This window comes from Aulonocara sp. 'chitande type north' Nkhata Bay, linkage group LG8 (assembly GCF_057382095.1).
Source record: "Aulonocara sp. 'chitande type north' Nkhata Bay isolate Kocher_YH1m ecotype deep benthic linkage group LG8, A_spYH_male_GT1.1, whole genome shotgun sequence".
NCBI lineage: Eukaryota > Metazoa > Chordata > Actinopteri > Cichliformes > Cichlidae > Aulonocara > Aulonocara sp. 'chitande type north' Nkhata Bay.
The window spans coordinates 23508055-23527408 of NC_141351.1; the positions used below are offsets into that span (position 1 = coordinate 23508055).

At 39.2% G+C, this 19354-nt stretch overlaps 1 protein-coding gene across 4 annotated transcripts in view; it reads right to left on the reverse strand.

Annotated features, from left to right (window-relative positions):
- LOC147323814 (KAT8 regulatory NSL complex subunit 1-like) overlaps positions 1–10148 on the reverse strand; it is a 44420-nt gene extending 34272 nt beyond the window's left edge. For 2 of the 4 annotated variants that reach the window (XM_086304409.1, XM_086304406.1), the window contains exon 1: positions 3455–4244. The gene's annotated coding sequence lies outside the window, so the exon portion shown is untranslated. Of the gene's footprint in view, positions 1–3454; positions 4245–8032; positions 8273–8324; positions 8405–10094 lie in introns of those variants that run through there. The other 2 variants (XM_086304407.1, XM_086304408.1) reach the window with 2 other exon arrangements.
- Positions 10149–19354: the final 9206 nt, after the last annotated feature.

The following is a 19354-nucleotide window of genomic DNA, read 5'->3' on the forward strand; positions in this document are numbered from 1 at the left end:
ACCATAAGACCTGTTCTTGAAATATGAGAAACCATATTTGATGCAATAAATGCAGTATTTTAGTGACTGTGTTCAGCAACCAAGTATACACAAAAATATGCTTTATTCAAACCACTGCTTGCACAGTGAAATTTCTGTTGTCCACACTTCTTCTTCTATTATGATTATTATTATTGTTATAATAATGATATGAATACAATAATATTATTATTGCAACAATATAACAATAAAAACAACAGTAAGAAGAAGAAGAGGGAGAAAAAGACAAACAGTAATATTTTAAATACTAAGACTTTTGTATTCTTTTTTTTATTACAAAATTACTACAACTGTGTCATACATCAGCCATGATACATCATATATCCAGGGATCATCATACCAGCATAACTTTGTATGGTGACATAATAATGTCATCACAATATCATTACTGTAAAACAATATGCTTTTATGTGCAACAAGCCCAGGCATGTCTGAGAGCGATGAAGATTTGGTGCCTAAAAGGGAAATATTTCAACAATCTCCAATAAAGTGCGGTACCTTACAAAAAAAACGTACAAGAAAATTGTTCTACTCTAAAGGTGGAAACAAACGTGTGTCACCACTTCAGGAAAAAATTATAATTAAAATAAATAAACTTTAAAAACAAAAACAAAGAAGGCTATGGAGGAGGGGATACTAGTAGCTCCCAAATGTAAACAAGGGTGGATGGAAATTACTGATCCGGTTACATAGTAGTGAAGGAGGACTTTCAGCAACTGATTAAAAAAGCTCAACCAAAGTTACAAGTTATTAAATATTTTTCAGTTTCATTATGTGATAATATTGTGCAGCTACTGAACTGTTACAGGGTTAAGTTGGTTTAGCTATTGTTAAACAGCAATTTTATACTTAAAATGTCCTGGGGAAAAAGCAAACAAGGCCACATTTGTCTTTTGCTGTGTCACTGGATATAATGCTGTGTCACTACTACACTATTGCTGCTGTTGACACTTTATTTCAATAGATTCACACTTCAAATTAGCAATTTCTCATCAATGATATTAGCTCATTAGAAAAGGAGGATGGGCCATGCCCTTCATTTACGTGTACCCACAAGCTTCAAGAATCAAACATGAATAAAGAATTCAGTATTTTCAAGATTATCAAGATTTAATGCTGAGGTTATATCAACCACCCCTAATATGTACAATGGTTTTCTTCACAAGATAGTTAGAAATACTGGGAGAATTTGTATTTGTTTTTTTTTTTTGTCAAACAAGGCAACAGGAAAAAGCAGGAACTCCTTGTGTTTACTGTACACCGACTAATCTTGCTGATGTTGGTAGTATCCCACCCCCTCACCCAGCCCCTCTGTTAGCCAGGAAAAATCCATGTTTCATCCATATACTTAAAATATATTCTCCATAATAATTGTATATCATGATGGGAAAAATGCAGACTGTGCCTGTATACAACAAAACATTAAACAGAAATACTTGCTGTACAGGTTCTGTAAGACTGTACAATGAGTGGAAAATTACTACCACCACCCCAAAAGAAAGTTTCTTGCCTTAAATGTTTATTAAAATATGTTCAATATAAATGTACTAATACTAATGGAAACTCCATGACATTGACTCTTTGACATGCTGCTGACCTGTGAACTGCTAAAGAATAAAACACAAGCAAAGTTGAAGGGTAAGAAAATCCCGGGCAAAAGTGTTTTCAGTCTCTTAAAATACAATCGTTCACTCCAGAACCATTCTTTGGCTGTCACTGAAATCAACAATAATTTGTCAACAGAGGGACCCACAACATCTGGTAAGTACAAAGAAATTAAAATGCACACAATGACCTTGGGGCTGGTGATGCTAAAGACAAAGATGGAATAAACAGACAACTGAGCTAAATCCCAGGCTAATAAATTATTATTCCCACTCCACCCATGCCTGTGTGAACAAGCCCTCATTGTCTTTAACTTAACAAAGCTGCTCTTTAAAGAATACGCTTTGGAAGACATCTTTTTATGAGAGAGGAACAGGAAAAGCCAATGCAAATTGCCCCAAACCCCACTGCCCTACATGTGCCCTGGTAAGTCAGTATGCAGCAGGGTTTCTTACAGTAAGTAGGTGGATTTAGGCCCCAGCATTAGCCCAAAGCACATGATGTCATCCTGACTGGATTCTTGTTTAATTTTCAGCTATTACACCTTTCCCTAAATTATTATCCAATTACATCTGTCAGTAAATTATTCAAATTTAAAGAAAACCTTAAGGACGTCAAACGTGCCAAGTATCTCTTGTATCTATGTTAAACTTTTAGATAAAAAGCCTCCCTTCTCACAATTCAGCAGATAAAAAGCGAGCTGCATGTACGCTGTAGCGTCTGCAGGGCGAGATGAATGGAGGCGGCTCTCAGTATTTTCACCGCAGTTTCTAGTCAGCGCGCACTACGCCATGTTGGTATTTCCGAAGCAGATTATGCAATGCAATTCATCCACCTTAAAAAAAAAAAAAAAAAAAAAAAAACGCCCATTCCGCTTTAAACACACTGAGCGAGTTCATGCAACACGCTGAGCATAGAACGGGGGGTAATTTAAATAACCAACCCTACGGACCGACTGCACCATTAGTGAGCCTCTGTAGAGATGCGACAAAAATAATATCCACATCCAACGTTTAGCAAAGCATAACGCAATCACCAAAATGTCTTCCTGATGTTTACAAAAGCGTTTTGAGAGCACACGGCTATAATAGTCTATTCATAGCCTTGAAGCCACCGAAGAGCAGAGCGATTGTAGCATCGAGACGTGGCTGAATATCTTAAGAAAACATACACGCGAGCAGGAGATCACGCAGCAGGGAAACTCGGCAGATAAATATCTCCTCCGTGGAGCCTGTCACTTCAGACACACTGTGTGCAAATTAACGCTGCTGATGCAAGAAACACAACCTGCCCGCAAGCTTAGCCTCCAGCTGCAGTGAAAAGCTGCCCATCCGCGACACATTAGATCTTTTATTTTGAAGCTCTCCCTTCAATATCTCGGCCGTAAACTTTGAGCTAACCCAGTTAGGCACGTAAACATTTCCAGCCTGCGTAACCTGTGCGCACCGCCCGGGCTGATAGTTTGAGGCGCATAAACGCCCAGCACTGACATGTATTATGAGAGCATAAATAACGAAACGGAGAATTAGCGTGAGAATGAATCCTGGCCTCTTGTTAGCATCTGGCCATCCCCAGAACTTATTTTAAAACGCGCTGGGAGCTAAATGCAGGGTGCAGACATGGTTTGCATTGTAATTAGACCTACAGGAACACATGCGAGGCAGCCCTGTTGTTTTTACATTTAAATCTACAGCGGTCCTCATTCAGTTCGCCAAACAAATGGGGCTCAAATGTGTCAAAAGCGGAGAAGTTGGGGGTAGACCCAGCCAAGTCTAGCTAGCTCGCTAACAAAGAAAAAGGAGGAACCTACCACGTGACGAGGTTGCACTATCCGAGGGAATTTCGGCAACAATCCCCTGCAGTTTCTGGTGGAAAAAAATCCAAGGGTGCTAACACGCACACACACGCACAAAATGTGGCGCGTTGACTCGATCACTCAGCCATCAATTAATATCCATAAAATAATAAATGCAACCAGAGAGCGGAGGAAAAGGGGCCCGGGTCCACAGCGCAGAGCCGCTCGGGTTCGTTCCGGATACAGCAATGGGCGAATCAACGAGCTACACCTTACTCGCCAGCTAGCCTCGCCGAATATAAGGGCAAGGCCGCGAAACCGTCCTTTCTACTCCAAATTACTTCAAACGTAGGCGATTTCACGGCAATCCTTTACCGAAAAGTCCGATTCCCGGTGAGGAAGAGGTAATCCAGACGGCAGTTTGCCGCGAGCCGTTTTCTCTCGTTTTAGGGAGAGACGCTTAGAAAATGGCGGCTAGCTCCTCTCCCTCGGATTTGACTCTGACAAACATAGAAGTGCTGCGCGCGCGCGTGAGTGTGTGCGTATGTGCTAGAGCTGGTAGGCGGGAGACGTTTCTCATAGTCACCACTAGAGTAAAGGGCAGATAAGAAACGACATAAAAGCTCAAAAGAAGATCCCACAGGAGGGCATTGTCTTCCAAAAAAGATACCAGCGGACACACACTTTTATTTTCTTGCTGTACTGGTTCCGCGACCGCTGCTGTTTCTGGTTAAACACGCCATATCTATGCTCCTACTCCAACGGTACACACAGAAAATACCCCTTATGCTTCAAAGACCACCTGTGCGCTAAATATTTACGCGGAAAATCAACAATAACTAACAGGAACGAGGACTACAGCCGGGATCTGCTCCCCTAAGCAGCTATTTTTTGGAAGAATTTGTGCAAACAGAGCCTGCGCCTCTTGTCACTTTTTAACAGGAACAGGATCGCCCACAAACACCACACTACACTACACACAACAAGCTTCATGACGAGGTGCAGCCAGCGGCCACATGAAGGAGCTCTTCTCCACAGTGCTGCGTGTAATAAAATAATAAAAGCCTCACGCTGTGCCCAAACATAGCGCCAACTACCTCCAAACAAGAACAAACTAAGCTAAAACTATAAGGGAATCAATTTAACTCATCAGTCTTAAATGTTTATGTTTAGTGTCAAGTGTTACTGGCCGCATGAAGGAGATCTTCCCCACAGAGCCGCGTGTGAACCTTCATATTGTGCAAAAAACAGCGCCAACTATGTCCGAACAGGCATAAATGAAACAAAACTCAGTTAATGAATATGTCATTCTTAGCAAAATGTTAGGTCAACAAGAAATAAAGTTTCTAAAAAGTTTGTGTATTTTAACCCTATTTATTATAATTTTATTATTTATTAATATATTTATTATAAATATCTACAGTGCTAATTAGATTATTATTACTATGCATTATAATGATTTATTATAATGCATTCTAGTGGCAGATATTTTATTTTTCACCATCTAATTTGAGCAATTTATGACCAGAAAGTTCTGTACTGAGCCACAATACATATTTAATCCTTATAATGAAGGCGACACAGCCTGTTAAGTATCAATTAGTCTGACAACATTATAAAAACGTACTTTCTATGGCATGTTTTAAAACACTTACAGCATTTTCTTTAGAACGGTCTCATGTTTTTGTTGCATTTATACTGCTATCTTTTTTTATTAGCCGCAAAACAAAACTGCAGGATAAAATATATACAAGCATGTTTAAGGCTAAAAAAGTTGCTATAATATACTCTGACTCCTACCTGTGTTTCTGTGAAATTTTTCAATTGTTGCCTAATAGATTTAAAAAAAGAGACCTTTTATTAAAAGTTTTTAATAAAAAGTGACGTTTTCATTTTATTTTGACTGATGTCCAGATGCAGATGAAGCATTTGGGAGGGCCTGGATCACAGGAAGTCTTTGTTATTATAGACAAACCTCTTATTACTTTGTATTATGGAAAACCGATTCTGAGGGGATCAGACCAAAAAAAATGTTCACATCTGACTGATTTTTAATGAAAAGATCATCATGTGGATGGGTGACAAATTAAAGGAAAAATGCAAATCCCTGACCTCAGTAATGAGGGGGGATGTGGTTGCTGGGAAGTTGTAAAGGGGAGTGGGGACTAACAGAGTTATCATCTTATTGTAAGATAAAGTCAGTCTTATCAGTGTTTTGTATCCATGCAATGCTTTAAGTTCAAATGCTATGAGTTATTTTTTAGGCCTCAAAATTGGCCTTTGGAGGGCGACCTCACATGCAAGCATGACTGGCCCACATTTAGTAGGAATTTTCCTACAAATAACAAAATACTGACACCCACCAAAGAGCTTCTGTTTCTTAAAGAAGATTTTTGCAGAGGTTTAATGAACTCGAGCTTGTTTCTTAAATGGCCATACATAACATAACAAAGACTACTTCCCTTAGCTAAATGTGCATCAGTCATGCTTACGGGTGTAGTCAAACCCAACAGAGGCCCCTTCTGAACTAGGAAAAACCCTCTGCATTACCTTAATTAGTGATACTCAAGCCCCCCTTTTTAAAATAGTATTTTTATTGTATTTTATTTTTTTATTATTTTGCCTTTAAAAATTGTTTTTTTAAAAATTGGATAGTGAAGAAAGACGTGTCAGCAGTTTGGACTCGAACCCAGGCCACTGTTTTCTGCTTTCAAAAGCTTTTGCAATTTAAGGTAAGATTTAAACAGGTATATACCTGATCAAATAAGTAAACAAATTTCCCCACCTGTGGGACTAAAAGTTTATCTTATCTCATCTAACAAATTGTACTTCCTTCTTCTTGACCTAATTTTGCATATTGCACAATTTCTTTTCATTTTTATTTTTAAGAGATGAAGTAGCAGCTGGGTTGAAGGCTAGCTTATTGGCTACTATTTGCAGCGATGCTGACTGACATCCACATCAATGGAAAAATAAACAATTAATATTTGCCACTGAACAGCTTGTTTCTAAACATTTACATTGTCATTTTGATTTTTTTCCCAGGCTTAATTGTGTCTAAATTGTATTGAGGCTACACACTGAGATATCATTTATCTATTTTTGAATGATAAACCTGAACATCATGTAGCTTCAAATTAATTGAATTTTTGTTTATCATATGAAGGTATTTTAAGCACGGCTCTAGCACAGTGAGTATGTTAACCTAATTTTCTTGGATGGACTTCAAGTTACATTAGGCACAACTTTAATTGAAAAATATGCCCTGTGTTTTGTTGAAATTGTTTAAAAAGTAATATCAGATTCAAGTTTCTCTTTCAAACACTATTTATGGGTTTTATTTTTTATTTTTTGCTAAGGGAGGCTACTTTTCTGCAGCTACTCGCCCATCACTAGATGATCATACTGTTACTCCAGTGTCTCTTGCTTGTCTGGTTTATCTTCTTTGACATTTAAATAAACAACTTTTAATAACATCCTGTGCACTAGAAGATAATCCTATAAACGACTCGTTGCACACTGACAGCCATTTTCCCACACTAAAAGAGAAATTCAACGTAGTTCTCTACTGAGAAGTGTTTTCGTCTAGAAACGGGTACAAACCCGAGCTGAGATGTTTACAAAGTTACATTATATCCTCTCTTGTCTCACTACCATTTAAGCCCACTATTAAATGAAAATGGAAAAAAATATGTGATTTTAGATTGTTTCAGTACCTCTGATCTCCTGATGCTTGTTAAGTATTAAAAATTCTATTCTAACAGGTCTTGCATGGCCTCTGAGCATAATCAGACTACCAGAAAGGACATGCATTATAAACACTTCATTATCTGTGTGTGTGGAAATCAGAGGGAGGAAGAAAGCGCTTTACACAACCTGTCATCCACACACTGGTGATGGCAGCTACATTGCAGCCACAGCCACCCTGGGGCGCACTGACAGAGGCGAGGCTGCCGGACAGCTGCCGGACAGCTGCCCTCTGACCACCACCACCAGTAGGCAACGGGTGAAGTGTCTTGCCCAAGGACACAACGACCGAGACTGTCCAAGCCGGGGCTCGAACCGGCAACCTTCCGATTACAAGGCAAAGTCCCAACTCTTGAGCCACTCCCAACTCTTGTACAGTGAAGCAGGGGTATACTTCCATTTAACTCTTGCAAATTACTTTAATAAAATAAAGAAATATACCTTGTCATTTCTTAAGAGAAAAAAACGTTGTTGGCTTCAATCTCTGATCATTTCTGGATTTTCTTTTCTTTTATATTAAAGATTATCATTTTCAAAAATGTTTGTTGTTTTTATAAGAATATTACACTTTTTACAAACATAACTTTTTCAGTGAACCAGTCTTGTCGCTAGTTTCATTTCTGAGAATTTCTGCATTTTTTTTCTTGAAAATTTGATTGCCATTTCTTATTGATTTACCACAGTAACTTTTAAAAGTGTGATTTTCACCTCCTAATATTACTTCTTTCCTTTTGTTGTTGCTTTGTATTAACCTAAAATGACCCCCGCAGGTCTTCATGGGACGTGAACGAAAAACATCACAGAAACAAAACAAACCGATTTGTGACTGTTATAACTGGCAAATACCCATCCATCCATTTGCTCTTGCTCCAGGTTACAGCTGATGCAAAGATGTCTCAACTTCCTTGTGCTCCTCCTAGGTGATCCCTTCAGACTTCAAGGATATGTAATCCATCCCACTTGACCAAAATACATCCACAGGGACATGTCCACAGAGTATGCTAATCAGTTGCTCTTCACACGGGTGCTCAAAATCCAGACTACTTATATCCCTGATGTGATCTTTTCTCCAAGGCCATTGGGTGGCTGCAGCACCCCCTGGCTTTAAAATAAAGGTAAATGCATATAACAATTATACCTTTAACTCCATTGTCGGTGAACTCCAATCAATAATCCATGGGATCATTTTCCCAGTTTCCACACATGAAAATATGACACCTAAAATGAAACAAATAAAATAAAAAATAAGATTACTTGAATCATATTTAAAATTTTCAGACAATACATTTAACTATGATGGCGTAGTAGGAAAAGATAGAGGGTTAGGTGATGCGCAAGCCTGTAACTCTTGTGGAATTTTTTGTTTGTACATGTTGCAAGTTACAGATATATAAGCTACTATCAGCTGCTCCCTTAATTCACAAGGCCCTTGTTGGACCATGTTGTTGATTTGGCAGATTTTACTTTTTATTTTACTTCAGTTCTTATGCTGATTGCCAATCCTGATGCTATAGAGAAAGAAAATTCGAACGGGCAAAAACAATTACATGAGTAAATCGATATCAGCACATTACACTAACTAAAAAAATTGTAAATTTACAAGAAAAAAAAGGGGGGGTGGGGGGGGCAAATTTTTGAGGAAAAAAATAGCAAACTTTGGAAAATTGCCCAGTGGAAAATGGAAAGAACAACCCTTGAATTTAGGGGCAATTTAACATAAAGAACAGCTAATTTACATGACAAACGTGGGGCTAATTTCTGAGAAAACGAATGCAAATTAAAGAAGGGAAAAAAGGAATATATACAAATAAAATTTATAGCAAATTTAAGTGGAAAAAAACGCAAAATTAGGGTTAATTGCAAATCTGGCACAATTAAAAAATGTAACAAACAAACAAAACTGAAAAATAAAAACAATGCCAGGGTTATATGAAAAACGAGGCGCAGTGTACGTAAAAAAGAAATAAATATAAAATTGGCACTGTATGAGAGCGAAGCGGGACGTCAGTATACATGACGTTTTTCCAGTGCTGTACACTGTTGAGGGTCCGTGCACTCCTCCCACCGCTTGCTGCACGTAGACCTGCGCTGCAGCGTAGTGAAAATGAGTTTGTCGCTTGTTGTCTGCCTTAACAACATACTTGGAAAGAGGTGTTGTTGGTCTTTTATTACAAGGAGTTCACATTTCTGATTTTCTTTCAAACTTAATGTTCAAAAGTGAAGCAAAGTCACTCATTGGCTACAAATAAACACTATTTCTCCTATTTTTCTCGTTAATGCGCGACTTTAATCTCGGAATTTGAGCGTTTTTTCTGAATTATACCCTCTTCGCCCGCCCCACTATTTTTTTCTAGGACTCAGTCTTGAGTATCGTCTCCCCAGCTGTTTATTTATTATTTATTATTTATTTATTCATCTGAATGTCCTGCTGCCACGCTAACGCTAGCTAAAGCTAACATCCACTAACGTTATCGTTGCAAATTTTTATAATGAAAAAGTTTTAAATGTCGCTTAATGTCAGCACCACGGTGTAGAAATTAAAATGTAAGTTTACAAAAAGCGGCTCCTTCACTGAACGCTGTGTGAAGGAATGCGCCACTGGAGATTTATGCTATAATCAAACAGTAGTTTCTCCAGTTGCGGAGCTAACAGGCTAATGTTTGGAACTCCCAGGCTGCCAGATAGCAGCCAGCTGAGCTAGCAAGAGATGCTAACGCTCGCTAGCTTGTTTGCTTCCCGATCCCACTCTGACTTCTCAATGACTGCTGCACGTTTAGCAGAAAAGTGCGCTTAAAAACTCCGCCAGCTCAAGCCAAACAACCGGGGGCTTAACGTAATGTGTGTTTTTTTCCTGCCAAGCGGAGCGTTCATTTATTTTAAGAAAATAACAAGACAAAATCTTACTTACCTGCTTGTCCTGTTACTAACCGTTTACGACTCCATAACACCAGCCCCCCCTGCGCTGCTATTGGTCGAGAGACCAGTTCGAGGCTTTCTATTGGCTGCTGCAGATGTCAATCTTTGCAAATGCCCGTACAGCGGAAATGTGGACGAAAGTTCATAGCATGAAACTTCATTATCCCAAAATATATTGTTTTTATTTGAAAATGTTTCACAACTTACCCGTTATTTATGAAGCACACCTTTTACTGCCCCATTACGCGACTGTTCTCACTCAAAGTAACTACACTGTCTCCCATTTTGATGCTTTGCTTTTGGGGACTACTGCTTAGAAATGAGCCACTGGTTTTCACTGCACAATAAAAAAAACGCAAACATAAAGCTAATGGCAGCGCGTGAGTTTGTTTACTATATTCTGTTGCATCGTATTTCTAAGCAGATAAGAGCTGGCGGGGTGATATTTCACCGGTGAAAGGCACAATAGCGGGTAAACCCCTTACAAGAATGGAGATTCACTTGAAGCTGCTGATGCTTACTTACAGGCAACGGAGACAGGATGGGTGGATATATAAGTCAGTGAGGCAGCATTGTGCTGGCTGCATGAATATCCAGCGGTTAGCATCGCAGAGGGGCAAACTGTGGGGCTGTGTCAGTAAAGCTTAAGTCTGACCTTTCTCAGGTACGTGCAGGGGGAGTGAAAATGACTTAGGAGCAGAGGCCTGGCCGAGGGTGAAGCCTTTTCAACATTTAGAGCAGGGGTGTCAAACTCATCTTAGCCCAGCAGCCACATGCAGCCCAGTTTGATCTTAGGCGAGCCAGGCCAGTAAAACCACTGACAAATTTCCCCTTTCTTTAAGTGTGAAGAAGCAGATTTTGGGCTGGGCACCTGGGCTGTGCGCAAGATTTTAAAAAGCTGAAACCATAAGAGTTAAGCAGGTCTCCATACCCCACTCTGTTAAAAACAACCACAAAAGGTAATATTTAAAAAATAAATGCAAAAATAAAAATATATCCAAGTTATTCCACAGTCATTGAGTACAGTGTAATTACATGTGCGTTACAGTTTGCAAATCACCTTGGAAAAAACCTTCACATCTGGAGTTTTTGTAAGTATACAGCTTCAGTATTTTAGATATTTGTGGTTCAAACAATTTGAAAAACTTACCTTTTCATGCATTTTCATTTCTGTGTAGTCAGGCGAACATCACCACATTTTACTGAAAAACTACAGTTGTTAATGGATTCAGAGTGGGACCAGTGGGATCATTTGGCAGCTGGTTCTGGCTCTTGGGCCACATGTTTAACCACTGCACTGTATGAACTTTGTAAGCATCCCTTTCCCCTCTTTTTTTATTCAAATGTCACCATTTACATGTAAAAAAAATGCATCTTTTGAGGAGGTATTTGAGATTTTTCGCATTGCCTTTTCATTCTTCAGCTGCTGAATTGATATATCTTCTACGCCTCTTACATGGCACTGAATTTAAATATGAATTTCTATTCAAGCCAGTAAATTAATAATCTGGCTCCGAATGTGAGGCAGACCTTAGCCAACATCAGTGGTCAACCTCACTGTTGTTGGTGAAAGAGAAATATTTGGAATATTGTGTGCTCGTTGATGGTCATGTGGTCAAAACTTCAGGGACACACATGTTTCACTTATCTACACACCTATGAGATGCGTCTGTTATTCTGAAATCAAATACTTCTACTGCATGAGGGTGAAAATTAACTCCCTAAAGACCAAAACTATGGGCCTGGCCCAGAAAATCCTTTAATAAAAAAAATGCACCTGCAAATTTAATTTAAAAAAAGAAGCTGGAATCCTGAGCCAGAGAGCAAGACCTCCTTTAACCTTCTCCCTTGAAAATTTGACATAATATCACCAGGCATCTTTTTCTTGTTACGTTTTTCTCTTCTTGTAACAAATGAAAAGGTGCAATTTCAGCTGAGCATTCACTGAGTTTGCTGTCATCACATGGAGACATATATTAAACTTTAGAATGAATACAGCAGTACTTGATGTCTTTATGACTCAAAAAACCTTTCTACATCTAGAAACTTTCCATACATTTTGACTCTTAAGTAATAGTGGAAAGCCATTCAGTGGTCCAATTTTGGCAGGTATGAAAAGGATGAAGAGTGGAAAGGTGGCTGTTCCAGATGACATAACTGTGTGGGTATGGGGATGTCTAGGAGAGAGGGCAGTAGACATTTTAACCAGGAATTTTTACAACACGGTAGCGAGACAGGCAGCGATGGATACCGTAGTTTGGAGACGGTGGCACTGGCAAAAAGACTGGAGGCCGAGCAGATGTTAAGATTTTCTTTGGGAGAGAGTAGGATGGACAAGATTCAGGTCGAGCAGTTTGGAGACAACGTTAGAGAGCCAAGGCTGAGAAGGGCTGGACATGTGCAGAGGATGGAGAGTGGATATAGTGGAGAAAGGATGTTGAAGATGGAGCTGCCAGGCAGGAGGAGAAGAGCAAGACCTCAAGGGAAGTTAATGGATGTTGTGAAGGAAGACATGAAGAAAGGTCACAGAAAACGATGGTAGGGATAGGGTGGGATGTAAGCAGAGGATCTGCTGTGGTGATTCCTAAAGGAAGTACCTGGAAGAAGAAGAAGAAGAAGAAGAAGAAGAGGTCCTGTTCTGAGACCGTGTTGGATGTGTGACAGCCTGGATACATTACTGGCCAGTCAAATTTCTTGAAATCATCCACCAAATTTTAAACAGGACCTTACATGGACTTCACTGCACTATGAAACACTTTATTATTCACATGACATGCTCACATTTTCCAGCTGCATTATCATTGTTTTTGTCTTTTTCACCTTTTCAGTTTTCTCAATTCTTCCTTTTCTTTGTCTTTTCTGCAACCTTTCCACCTTCATTTCAGCTCGTCCTTCCACCCAGCCTCACATACACACATTTAGATTATGTACAGTGGCACAAGAAGTTCATGTTTTATTTATTATTATTTGTCACATCCTTTATTTGTGCAGGAGATTTTTCTAAAGATATGCCAACAAGAGGGCAGCAGAGATTGTAACAACTCTAAACTTAAACAATCAGATAAATACAGTGTTAACATCATTTCAACAGGGTTAAAACAGATAAACAAATAAAAAAAACTTCAGCGAAACTTTATGATCAGATCAATAAATAAACTCGTATGTGTGAGTGCTGTACTGATTCTAAATCAGTCTAAGGTTTACATAGACGTACAGGAATGACCGTTTAGCTGCATACAGAGAACAGTGGTGGTCTACCAGAGTGCTATAGCAAGTAATAAAAGTGCATAAAGTCCAGTTTGATTTAAATGGGTCAAATAAATAAACCAGTTTAATAAAAATATGTTCCTCAAAATAATGCATTAGTAAGTGGGCTGGTTCTTGTAGAGCAATTTTCTACTCGAGTTCTCAAAGTGATTTATACAACTGACCACATTCACCCATTAACACAAGCTTTTCTCATTTACATTCACACTCAGGGGTTCACTTGCATCAGTATTACATTCAAGGATACTTCAGTACAGGGATACAGGAATCAAACCATGAGCTCTATGTCCTGAGCTACAGCCACCCACCAAAAAACCCCCCTAATTTTCATAAAATGCAAGTTACAGTAATTCAACAAAGTAAGAACAGCTGACGAAATCGAGTTTTTCTTCATGCCGTGATAGAAACAGGAAACCTAATAGGAGGCTGTCACAAAATCTTTTTGTTTTGACATTTAAATGGTTTGGGGCTCTGTCTATCTGCATTTAACACCAACTTAGGGAGAGTTAACTGAGAATTAACACCATTAGTCTTCAGGATACTGTCATCATAATGCTCTGATGCTGAGGAGGATGTTTCACTTAATCCTCTGGAAAGTTCACCTTCTTTACCTCATTTTAAACATCGGTGGTTCATCTGATAGCAACATGTAAATGTAGTTATATGGAAATAACACTAGATGGAGCTGAGACATAACACATCACCGGACTGAAGCTAGAACCTGTAAAATGGTCACTCAGATATTCACTATGCACAAATGTGCTACTTTTAATTTGCTTTTATAATCAGCATCCAAGCATATAATGCCCTACTGCATGCATGGCAAGTCTTAAACATGTGTAGGGGGATGAAATTCAGTTCTGTTACCTTTTTATGCCATTAAAACTGCATCTACATTTACTTACAGCAGTTTGCAGTTACAGTTAACCACAGGAAAAATTATAAGTGCATTCAGCTACAAAACAGTGTGATATAATCCTTTACTTAAATCTGTTTCTAAGTATTTATTGAGCTAAAATATATTAAATTCCCACATTTTTCTCCCTTAAACGCCTCTTTAGGTAGATTTAACTCTGTATAATCACTTTTCTCAGACCGCTCTGCAGCATATTCTTCATTAAAAGGATATTTTCATCTATAATACTAATGAACAGAAAAATGCTCATTAAAATCCATCTCACACCCAGAAGAGCAGTCAAAGACTCCTCACAGAAAGTCCAATTTCATCAGCAGTACTCTTTTTTTCTGCTGAATTTTAATTTGTAAATTGTAATTAGATCCTTTTCAATTTAATTTTAGAACAGCTTCCACAATTTTTTCCAGCAGTTACAGAGACGTTTCCCTTTGGGGGAAGATATGAAAGTTTTTCTTGTTCTTATTCTCAACGATATTTTTAGATTTGTCAGAGTCTGTGGATTCAGTCTGAAGGTAATACAGGTATGAGACAGCAGACCGCTCCATCTGTGCAAAGATGAACATTATGCAAATGCTCATCTCAATACCGATAACACATCCATTCCTAAAAAAGTCACAAAAGAGTAGGAAAAATGCTAAAACTTTACTTGGAGATGCAACACTATATTTGATGACGATGGGTCTCTTTTACTTTATTTAATATGAATTATGAGTTTGCTGAACAACTTCAGTGTTTAGTGTCGACTGTACATAAAAGATGGAGATAGCTTGCTTGACTTAAAATAACTGAAGTGTTTACAACACACCAGACTCCATTATTTTATCAGATAATTCAATTAAAATGCTCAGATATGGTCACCATGGTCACCAACAGCATAAGCACAGTCAAAAGTTCCAGTTTGGGGGCTACAGTTAGCGTAGGTTGGGCTTAGAAAGCACAGATCAGCTACAGCTAACTGCTAATGAAAGCAACCACATTCCCAACTTTAAGCCTTACCATTATCCATGTGGGTGAGTTAACAAAAAACCCTTACAGCTATAAAGTATTTATGAGGGTGAAAACTATCCATGGAGGCCAAAAATGCTTTTTGCACAAGGCTGTAAACATGTTTATTTCTGCTGTAAATTTGGACATTTTAACACAGGAGTCTATGGGGACTGACTCACTTTTATAGCAAGCCTCAAGAGGCCATTAGAGGAACTGCAGTTTTTGGCACCTGTACCTTGGCTTAGGTTTTATAGGCTCTCAAAGGTTGAATTTACATCACACTGGAGTTGTTTTTAAATGCACACACAGAACCAATCAAAAGCCATTCTTAATTAAATTATAATGAGCTCATACATGACCTCCTTCAGTAATTTCAGTCACTAAAACAACTTGGTCACATGAGGGTTAAAGAAATGAACTTATACATCGGTGTAAGTGTGGTCCATATTTTTGACTTATTAACAGGCGAAGTCCAAAAGCATCAGGAGTAAGGTGATTAAACACAACAGGAAGCATTTTAATATTGGTCTAAGCTGAAGTCATTCACTGGAAAATGAGCTTAACAAAGTTATATTGTTTACATCTGGACTGCGGGTGCTTTTCCTAACTGTGTTATGAACTTACCTCTCATGCATATAAATGCACCCCCGAGAGCCAGCTGTCATGACAGCTGGCTCTAATGGGACAAAGCTCCCAGGGTCATCTGGGTAATGTACACTTTTGTTTTCCTTTAAGATCAAGATGACTAAACTCTTCACATTCCAATACGGCAAACAGTGTCTGACATCATTTATCCAGCCTTTCACTGGAGCCATATGTGATATGATTTCACACAAATCCCAACATCTATGGAGACTTTCGAGACTCCATTTCAATTGGTATTAAACTTCTCAAAGTCTGATTGATTTCTGGCTGCACAGAATTACCTATTGACCCACAATGTGATTGGCACGGTTTTAAATACAGAAAGTGGCAGACATGCAGAGTTATCGATTGTCCTCCAGTTCTTTTGTTGTGAAAGGTTGAGACAGATTCCCACTTGTGCTTATTTGAAAGTGTAGGAATTGAATATGTGAGATTATAATAAGCAAAGGTATAAATCATAGTTTTGTTTCAGGAGAAATGAAAAAAATAACAAGAATAAAAGAATTTTGGGGTAAATTGTGGAACGATACATTTAAGGAGGCTTCAAGTTTCAAGTGTATCAACTGCCGTGGCTGCCTCTACAAAATGTCCCGTGTAGATGAGTTAGTGAAGCAAACTGATCAGCTGCCTTATCGTGTCTTGTGATACAACATACACCCTCTTTATTGCACAAGAGTGCAACCGTCTCTATCCTTGCATCTGTCCACTGGCAGCCATTTCATTTTGTATCAATCCAGGCAGCTGTTTCAAGTTTGTGAGGGTTTTTATTTCAGCGTTCTCATACTTACCACTGTGTTCATGTGCTTAAGGAAAAATAATTTCCTTTCTTGTTACTGATTCTGAAGTACGATTTCACCACCTCATCTACCCAAGACAATTTGATACAACAACTTTAATCTCAGGGCAGCACGGTGGCACGGTGGTTAGCACTGTTGCTGCACAGCAAGAAGGTCCTGAGTTCAATTCCACCATCAGGCCGGGGTCTTTCTGTGTGGAGTTTACATGTTCTCCCCGTGTTTGCGTGGGTTCTCTCCAGGTACTCCGGCTTCCTCCCACCGTCCAAAGACATGCAGTTTGTGGGGATAGGTTAATTGGATAATCCAAATTGCCACTAGGTGTGAATGTGAGTGTGAATGGTTGTCTGTCCTTGTGTGTTAGCCCTGCGACAGACTGGCGACCTGTCCAGGGTGTACCCCGCCTCTTGCCCTATGACAGCTGGGATTGGCTCCAGCACCCCCCGCGACCCTGAAAAGGATAAGCGGTAGCGAATGGATGGATGGAACTTTAATCTCCACATTTCAACTTGCCCTAATACTCCTTTGTAATTATCGGTTTACCTCTTTCTGCCTCTCAGAAAGACAAAGCTGAAACCGAAAGTCTCTGCTCTGATGTTCTGTCTATGTGCTTTCTGGTCCCAGCAGTTCGCTCCTCTCCTCCGTGAAGGACTGATTCACACAGTTTTCTGATGTTGAGCTCTGGGGAGCATTTGACGAGGGCTCTCATTTGAAGTGTTATTAACTGCTGATTTCTGTAACTGTGCTGAACTGTTGGTCCTCTTTTCCTGAAGCAGTCCTCGTGAGAATCACAGAGTTTGATGCCGTTTTGTACTTGAAGAAATTATCGCATTCAATTTTCTGGATGGACCTACCCTGAAGTCTTTCAGTAACGATGCACTGGTGCGTGTCTTTATTTTGCTGAGTGGCTCTTGCCATAACATTGATTACTTTAGAAGTAGAACAGGGCTCTTTGCTGACTAATGGTCTAATTAAGAAGTCAAGAAATCCTGCCAGCTAATTTTTGACAAGGCTCACTTGTTAGATGGAAATATTCCAGGTGATGGATGATCTTGTGAGCCTTAAGTCAAAGGCTCACAAAACCTCATCAAGTAAAACAGGGTAAACATTGGTTTGCTGAACACTTTTATGCTTCCAGATCCAAAGAGTTCTTCCAGGTATGATGTTTTAATTTTATTTAAAAACGGGAAAATCCACACACAAGTTTGCCCAAACTCATCTTGTTTTCTTTGCAGTCAAAATATGCAGCAGCTTTTACGTCCTTTTGAACCGGCTTAATGGATGTTTGCCTTTTTATGCTCCTCAGCTGGTTTGCCGTGCATGCTGTCTACCTGACCACAGTGCATGACCACCATTTTTTGGAATGAGGATTTGGCTTTTTGGACTTTTTCCTGTGTCTGTTTGGAGTCTTCCTACTATGAAAGCTTTAGGCTGTATTTTTAATTTAAAAAAAAGTTATATAATTTTAGTACAAATATGCACACTGTTGTATAGAGATTGAAAATGTGACCTCATTCAGGGCTAAAACCGCAAAGGATTCTGGGAACTCGTGGCAAGAGGTACTAGCGCACGCAGGCTTTCAATTGAAATCAGTTACACAGCAATAAAAAGAAACACAAAAAATGGCAAGAAGCTGTTGTATTATTAACTGCAATAGCCGGTCGCATGACAGCCACGGGAAGCCGACGGGTAAAGAGATCGGTTGTTATCGGATTACGTCGTTGAAGAGAAATTGTTCGAGCCATGTTTCCGAAGTAACAAAGAGCCGACGGATGGCCTGGATTGCAGCCATTCAAAGACCAAATATAACGTCTCAGAACACTCCAGCTCACAGGTTAGTCTGCTCCAAGCATTTACACAAAGGTCAGTCTGCTGTGGTAGTTAATGCGTCATTTTTCTTAACATAATTGGTGATACAATTACAAGCAAGTCTGGCGCTGAACAGAAATTGTCGCGCTATGCTCCTTTGTTTATTGTGCATAAATAGTGAATTGACCTGACACAATATTGCGTTTCGCTTCTGTTATTATGGTACATTGACAAAAACATATACTTTTATTCACAGGGTAAAACAGGTTTTTTGTATCACTAATTGTCCAGTGCGATTACAGCATACAGTATTATTGTCACTGCTACATTTCTGTGATGCGAACCAGAAATTATTTCCACTACTAATTAATTACCGTTGAGCTCAAAGGTCCTATTAATAAACGGTTAACGAATGTGTATTTATGAAGACGATTTGTGAGACTGGTAAACTTATGATACGTACGATGGTCTTTCGTTCTACACGGTGCATTTCAAGGTCCTGCACCCATCCGTCGGTAAACTGTACCTGGGCTTGTTGCAGTGACCGGAAGTTACTAAACTTCATGAGTGTATGCACTCACTCCACGAACCGTATAATTACAAATCTGAGCGTGGTGAAAGTTGGGCAGCACGCTAACGTCTTTTGTCCACTCTGTGTGCTCGTAAGGGTCTGACCCTTTCACTCCTTTGATTTTTCCCCCGTATCTTTTCTTTGCCTTTTCGTCGAGTCTGTCTTTGTACGGACCGGCATTGTTCTCCTTCGTTTTCTACATAACTTTTTTGGGGGGCAAAGAAAAACCAAGAATGTTTTGCGGTGCTGCAAATGCTTGCGTT